Below are 8,418 nucleotides of genomic sequence, written 5' to 3' on the forward strand. Positions count from 1 at the left end.
TTAGTTCTACATTTCCGAACATCTTTCTACACCATTCACTTATGCACTTGTGTTCACTGTATGTCCATTTTATCAAGAGTCACATTAGTGTGTACAATGTTTTTTACAATAGGAATTTTAACAGCTCTCATGTTGAAGGTCAAATGATTTTAACACTGGTAGTCTGTCACCCTGTGGTGAAAGAGTCATTATGGTGAAAGTCATTATCTTCAGTCACTGGGGAAGATGTACCTATGTGGCAAAGGTCAGGCTTAGGAAGGTTCTATAGAAAATTAAGACAGTTGTGACAATAGAATGATAGGCTGTGTCTTTTAACTTCAGTGGAAAGGAAAAAATGAGAAAAAGATTGTCTTCAATAATAAAAGCCATGTCTAAACTTATAAACACTATCCAAACAACCAGAACACTAGAGCTGTCTGTATATGGACCCTGACTTATAATGGTGCAAATTGCTTTTCAACTTCATAATGGTATGAAAGCAATAGTCATTCAACATACGCTGTACTTGAATTTAAGCTTTGCCATAGGCAAGCAATATGTATTAAGACACTTCTACAAAACTTCACCCTTTGTGAGGACATTGTGCCACCCAGTTGCCTCAGAAGTGTCAGTCTTCCTGGTAGTCCACCTGTTCACATTGACATTTAGGTGGTGACTGAATTTTATCTCGTATTATGTTCATTACCTAGCTTGGTAATTGATGGGATTTTTTAAAAGTTATAGGCAGTTTTCAAACCAATGCTAAGTCAACTTGTAAACATGGAGATTATAAGACCTTGGTGAATTTTATGTAAAAATTGAGACATTACTTTCCCAGACTGGACAGATTATGCAGTGGGTTTGCATGCATGGCAACATCCTACTGTGATGATAGTATGCTGGGGAGATTTGAGCAAAAGTCTGCAGAACCCAGAAAGGGAACCAATGACAATTTCACCAAACTCTGACTTGGTGAACCAATGAGTTTGTTAGAATTACTTACAGGTGCATGGGTGAGGGGTTACTTACAGGAGCATGACTCAAAGCCCACCTAGCATGGATAACAACTTACAAAGACTAGAAATCTGAATCTCTCTACATGACTTGCTGATAGATTGACAAGTCAGAAACTCTTACTCTACAGTATTCCTTATATAACCTTAAGGGAGGAGAGACATTGTGCATGTGGTAAGTTTCAGGGACTTTCAGAAACTTTTACGTTGTTTGCCTTCTAAGTCTTAAGCAGTCTCCTTTTACAACCTCCCTAATCTTAATCTTAATGCTCCTCAAAAAGTCAACTCTTCCCTGATTTTCTTACCCAGTGCTTCTTTCATTTGCCCCTTTGTCACCTGACTCTCATGACCATTCTGGTTCTGGCCTGCCTCTCACTATTTCACTAAGCTTGCTTGCTTCGTCCACATAATGATTCTCTTCTTTGTCACTCCCAGGAGATAGACCTGATCTGCTTCTTTTAAAAACAGAATGTGTGTGTGTGTGTGTGTGTGTGTGTGTGTGTGTGTACAATTGTGGGTATCCACAGAGGCTAGAAGAAAGAGGACACTGGATTCCTGGAGCTTGAGTTATACACAGATATGAGCCAACCTAACATGCTGAGAACTGAACTTGGGTTCTCTGCAGAACTAGCGCTCCTTAGGGGGGTAAAAACTTTATTGTATTTTATTATATTTTTGTGTATTTCATACAGAACATCTTAAACAATCTTACATCTTTATACCACCTTCCCCATTGGCACACTCCCACAATCCCCAATTCCACTAGAATTCATAAACTCTGACATTTGTGTTAAAGCCTGTCATGTCAAGTTAATGTCACCAGATGTCATTCAGTGCAAGTTCATCCATTGGTGTTTAGGAAGCCTGTGTAATTTTGAGATGGTCAACAACTCAAAGGAAGGTTTCCCCTGTTTGGCACTATTTCTTGTTATGTAGCCTTCAGCTATGCACATGGACTCATTTAGAGATATTGCATATGTAATTTGTCAATATGTTTTTGGACTAATATAATTCTCATTTTTTTATACTAGCTAGGCATTATTTATCTCTCTTCTCTCTCCCTGTCTAATGCATCCCCCATACCCTCTCACTTTAATATACTCCCATTTTCCCCATTTCTCCCTTAATAATACCAGTCTTCTATGGTCCCACCTCTTATGACCTCCTTCTTCCCCTTTACTTCCATAGTTCCTTGTAGAAACTCCCTCCCACTCTCATTTAAATACCCCCATTTTTCCCATTTCTTTTAGAAATTCCTGTCTCCTATTGTTCTCTCTCAGGTTCCTTCTTTCTCTTTACCTCTGTGGTACCCTTCTACGTCCCTGGTTCCTGCAGTTACATCACATATAAGTATTTTGTGCTAGGATACACAAATAAGGGAAGACATACTCTGTTTGCTTTTCTGAGTATGTGTCGCTTCACTTAGTATAACAGTTTCTAGTTCCATACATTTATTTGCAAATTTCATGATTTCGTCTTTCTTTACTGCTCAGTAGAACTCCATTGTGTAAATGTATCCCATTTTCATTATCCGTTCATCAGTTCAGGGACAATTAGGTTGCTTCCATCTTTTAGCTATTGTGAAAAAGCACCAACAAACATGGATGTACAAGCATCTCTGCAATAGGATGAGTCTTTTGGGTATATACCAAGGAATGGTATAACTGGGTATGTTTATTTTTTATATTTTTATTTTAAATTATTTATTTAATAAACACATAATTAGAAGAAGCATTTAATTACAACAACATTGACATATTCAATAATAATTTCCAGACCTAAGATGCATCTCTTTCGTAATTGGCTGTAAATTTTTTAGGTTTGCAGTTGAATTGATACAGTTATACAATATTGTACTCAGTATAAACCCTATAAGACATAAAATTAAATGAGGTTTTAACCATTAAAAAAGATCTCCATTTATTATTAAAATACACAGTTTCATACAGAAAAATTCATTTTTAATACAATTGACACTAAGATGCACATGTGTTTCTAATCTCTATATATCTGATTATTACTAGTGACAGTCAGTTACTTTCTGAGCTCCTTGGCATCTGAGCATAGATATAAAGTCATCAGGTAGATTTCAATGGTAATGTTTTTCACATCTACTAATTATTAAGGAGCAAATTTTTATGCTTTGAAGAATTATTATTATTATTATTATTATTTTACACCCACTTCCCAGAGGGCACCCTCCCATACCCCCCTCCGCCTACTAGAGCCCTTATACTCTGAAATCCCTGCTACTATCTGCTGTGTTGTTGGCACCCCCAGAAATTCCCCACTACTTGCCCTTCTGTTGAATCTAGTCAGCCTATCTAGAGGTCTTTGGTTTAGAAAGATCAGCTGTTCCTCATCTAGCGGTAATCAGTTGTCAATATTCCTTTGGATAAGATTGGGGTCTTCTGTTCATTTTCCCAGTTCTATGCTGGGTTACTATCTGGGAATCCCTTTGGCCACCCTAGGCAACAACTCAAAAAAATGGATCTCCAGTCTGGCATTGTTGCTTGTTATGTAGCCTTTAGATATACATATGGACTCTTATGAAATTATATTGGGCCCTTTAATCTTTGGTTATATTTTCCTTTTGGGTATTTAAGGCCATACAGTTGGTCCAGATAAACCGATTTATTTTTACTCTTAAGGTTGTTTGGGGATCTGTTCCTCAGGAGTCACATGGGTTTGGGAGGAATCCCTGGCTTCTTTCTTTTACCAGTTCCACCCATGTGACAATAAGTCAAAGGCCTGCTTGACCATGGTTGGCTTTTCTTGGAAATATGGAGTGATTCCTCTGTGTTGACCCTCCTCTTTATAGACTGGACACTGATTCAAGTCCATCTGGTGGGGTCTCCTCAGCCTCCTTGATCAAGGGGACAGATGACCCACCACCATTATAGGACATTTTGAGAGATGCTCAAGGGCAAGGATCAAAAAGTGTCCTTTGTGTCCCTCTGACCAAATTATTATAGGCCTCAAAGTATGTCTGTTAAACACGCAAGAAGGTTAGTTCCACCAGTCTGATATTTTTAATTACTGTGTGTCATGTAGCTAAATCTTGGGTAAAGACAAGTTATTCTCAGATAAACCTTATCTAGATATATATTTCTTGATCTTCTATGTATAATCTGTCAGTAGGTTGTAGGAGTAATATGGTTCTCTATGGTTTTCAAAACTAGCTAGGCATTGTTTATCTCTCACATTATCTCGCCCCTCCATCATGGTTTTCCCACTTAAGGTGTCCCCATTTCCCCTCTTTCTCCCTTAATAATACCCTTCTCCTAAATCCTACCTCTCTTGAGCTCCTTCTTTCCCTTTAACCCCGAGGTTCCTTGTATAACCTTCCCTTCCCCCTCCCTTAAACTAACCCAATTTTTACCCATACATCCCTTATTAAGGCCTGTTTCCTACTGTTCTCTTTCAGGTTCTTTCTTTTCCTTTACCTCCCTGTTTCCTTTCCATTATCCTGGTTCCTCTAGTTATATCTGGTTGCATACTTATTTATCAGAGTCTAGTTCTAGGATCCACATATGAGGGAGAATATATGTCGTTATTTTTTCTGAGTCTGTTACTTCACTTAGTATAACAGTTTCTAGTTACATCCATTTACCTGCAAATTTCATGATTTCATCTTTCTTTACTGCGAGTAAAACTCCATCGTATAAATGAACCACATTTTCATTATGTACTCATCAATTGAGGGACATTGGGTTGCTTCCATCTCTTAGCTATTGTGAAAAGAGCAGCAACAAACATAGATGTACAAGTGTCTCTGCAATAGGATGAGTTCTTTGAGCATATTCCAAGGAGTGGTATAACTGGGTCAAACGGTAGGTTCCTTTGTAGTTTTTTAAGAGTTCTCCACACTGCTTTCCATAGGGGTTGAACAAGTTTGCAGCCCTACCAGCAGTGGATGAGTGTTCCCCTTTCCCCATATCCTTCCAATATTTGGTATCATTTGTTTTCTTGATCTTAGCCAGTCTGACAGGAGTAAGGTGAAATCTTAAAGTGGTTTTAATTTGCATTTCCCTAATTATTAGTGATGGTGAACATCTTTTAAGATGCTTTTTAGCCGTCTTTACTTCTTCTTTTGAGAACTCTTTGTTCAGCTCCTTACTCCATCTTTTAATTGGGTTGATTCTTGTCTTGGTTCTGTTTTTTGAGTTTGGTATATATTCTGGATGTTAAACCTCTGTCAGATGTGTCGCTGGTGAAGATTTTCTCCCATTCTGTGGGTTTTCTCTTCATTTCCCTGGTTGCCTCCTTTGATGTACAGAAGCTTTTTAGTTTAATGAGGTCCGATTTGTTGATTCTTGACCTTGTTTCCTGAGCAAGTGATGTCTAGTTTAGAAACTCCTTTCCTACACCTATATCTTGTAGGTTTTTGCCAGTTTTCTTCTAACAGTTTCAGAGTTTCAGGCTTTACATTGAGGTCTTTGATCCATTTGGAATTGACTTTTGTGCAAGGTGAAAGATAGGGTTTTAGTTTCATTCTTCTACAGGTGGAGATCCAGTTTTGCCAGCACCATTTGCTGAACATGTTGTCTTTCCTCCAGTGAACATTCTTGGACCCTTTGTCAAATATCAGGTGGCTGAAATTGCATGTATTCATATTTGGGTCTTCACTTTTGTTCCATTTCTCTAATATGGGTCTATTTTTGTGCCAGGACCATGTTGTTTTTATGACTATATCTCTGTAATACAGCTTAAAATCTGGTAAAGTATTCCCCCTGGCATTGCTCTTGGTGCTCAGGGTTGCTTTGGCTATCCGAGGTCTTTTGTGCTTCCATATGAATCCTAGGATAGTTTTTTCCTATTTGGTCAGAAATGTCATGGGGATTTTAATTGGCATTGCATTGAATCTACATACGACTTTTGGTAGGATTGTTATTTTCACAATATTAATTCTTCCAATCCATGAGCATGGGAGGCCCTTCCATTTTCTGATGTCTTCCTCAATCTCTTTCTTTAAAGATTTAAACTTTTCATTGTAGAGGACTTTAATATCTTTGGTCAGGTGTATTCTGAGATATTTTATTTTGTTTGCAGCTATTATGAATGGGAGTGTTTCCATGTGCTCTTTCTCTGATTTCTTGTTATTGGTATATAGAAAGGCTATAGACTTTTGTTGGTTAATTTTGTAACCTGCCACTTTACTGAACGTGTTAATAATCTCTAGGAATTTTCAGGTGGAATTTTTGGCATCCCTTAGATATAATATCATATCATCTGCAAAAATGGATAATTTGATCTCTTTTCCAATTATAACTCCTGTAATTTTCTTCTCTTGTCTTATTGCTCTTGCAAGAGTTTCAAGTACTATGGTAAAGAGAAGTGGGGATAGTGGACAGCCTTGTCTGGTTCCTGATTTCAATGGGAATGCTTCCAGTTTTTCTCCATTTAGAATGATGTTGGCTGTAGATTTGCTATATATGGCTTTAAATATGTTGAGGAGTGTTCCCTCCAGTCTAATTCCCTCTAAGATTTTGAACATAAATGCATTTTGAATTTTGTCAAAGGCCTTCTCTGCATCTATTGAGATGACCATGTGGTTCTTGTCTTTGAGCCCAATTATATGATTTATGATGTTTATTGAATTACGTATATTCAACCACCCTTGCATCTCTGGGAAAAAGCCAACTTGATCATGGCGGATGATCTTTTTGATGTGTGTCTGTATGTGGTTTACAAATATCTTGTTGAGAATTTTTGCATCTATGTTCGTTGGGGATATGGGTCTGTAGTATCTTTTTGTTTTGCTTTCTTTTGTTTTGGTTGTATCTTTACCTCGCTTTGGTATTAGAATGATGCTGGCTTCATAGAAGGAATTTTGAAGTTGTCCCTCCATTTCTATTTTTTTGAATAACTTAAGTAGTATTGGATGCAGATCTTCTTTAAATGTCTGATAGAATTCTACTGTAAATCCATCTGGTCCTGGGCTTTTTTTAGTTGGGAGGTTTTGTATTACTGTTTCAAATTCTTTTTGTTTTATGGGTCTGTTTAAGCTGCTAATCTCTTCTTTGTTTAGTTTTGGTGATTCCCATGCCTTTAGATATCCATCCATTTCTTTTAGGTTTTCAAATTTAGTAGCATATAGGTTTTTAAAGTATTCCCTTATAATGTTCTGTATCTTTCTAGTGTCTTTCTGGTGTCTGTTGTGATGCTTCTCCTTTCATCTCTGATTTTGTTGATTTGGAGGTGCTCTTTCTTTCTTTTGGTTAACTGGGGTTGTGGTCTGCCAATCTCATTTATCTTTTCAAAGAACCATCTCTTGAAATTGTTGATCCTTTGTACTGTTTTCTTTGTTTCAAATTCATTAATTTCTGCCCTGATTTTTGTTATTTCTTCTTGTCTGCTGTATTTGGATTTCATTTGCTATTGCTTTTCAAGTGTCTTCAGTTGCAATATTAAATCATTTATTTGTGTTCTTTCTGATTTTTTGATATAGGCACTTAGAGGTATAACCTTCCCTCTAATGACCACTTTCAGTGTGTCCCAGACATTTTGTTGTGTTGTATTGTCCTTTTCATTTAATTCCAGGAATACTTTTATTTCTTTCTTAATTTCTCTTTTGACCCATTCATCATTCAGGAGTGTGTTGTTTAATCTCCATGTGTTCATTTGGTGATTAGGGCTTCTTCAGGTGTTGATTGTATGCTTTAATGCATTGTGATCTGATAGAATGCATGGAATTACTTAAATCTTTTTGTATTTGTTGAGGTTTGTTTTGTGCCCCAGAATATGGTTGATTTTGGAGAAGGTTCCATGGGATGCTGAGTAGAGAATATGTCCTTTGGTGCTTGGGTGGAATACTCTGTAGATGTCTGTTAAGTCTGTTTGATATATGGTGTTGTTTAATTCAGATGTCTCTCTATTAACAGCCCTGTTGACCTATCAAATGGAGATAGTGGGGTATTGAAGTCCCCTACTATTAATGAATTGGGGTTAATCTGGGTCTTAAAGTCCTGTAGTATTATCTTTATGAAGTTGGGTGCACCAGAGTTTGGTGAATATATGTTCATGATTGTAATATCTTCTTTTTTGATTGTTCCTTTGATGAAAATGAAGTAGCCCTCTTTGTCTTTTCTGGTTAGTTTCAGTTTAAAGTCTATTTTGTCAAATATTAGGATTGCTATGCCTGCTTTTTTCTTAGCGCCATTTGCTTGGTATATTTTTTCCATCCTTTAAGACACTTTAAGGTAGTGTCTGTCCTTGAAAGTGAGATGAATTTCTTGCAGACAACAAAAGATGGGTTTTGTTTATTAATCCATTCACCTAATCTGTGTCTTTTGACTGGGGAGTTCAGTCCGTTAATATTCAAAGTTATTAATGAAAGATGAGCATTGAATCCTGTCATTTTAATTTCTGTTTACATTCTTGATATAGCTGTACTTTTCCACAGTTATACTTTCATTAAATTTCT

Source organism: Nannospalax galili, unplaced genomic scaffold (genome assembly GCF_000622305.1).
Source record: "Nannospalax galili isolate Female #2095 unplaced genomic scaffold, S.galili_v1.0 scaffold726, whole genome shotgun sequence".
Taxonomy (NCBI): Eukaryota; Metazoa; Chordata; class Mammalia; order Rodentia; family Spalacidae; genus Nannospalax; species Nannospalax galili.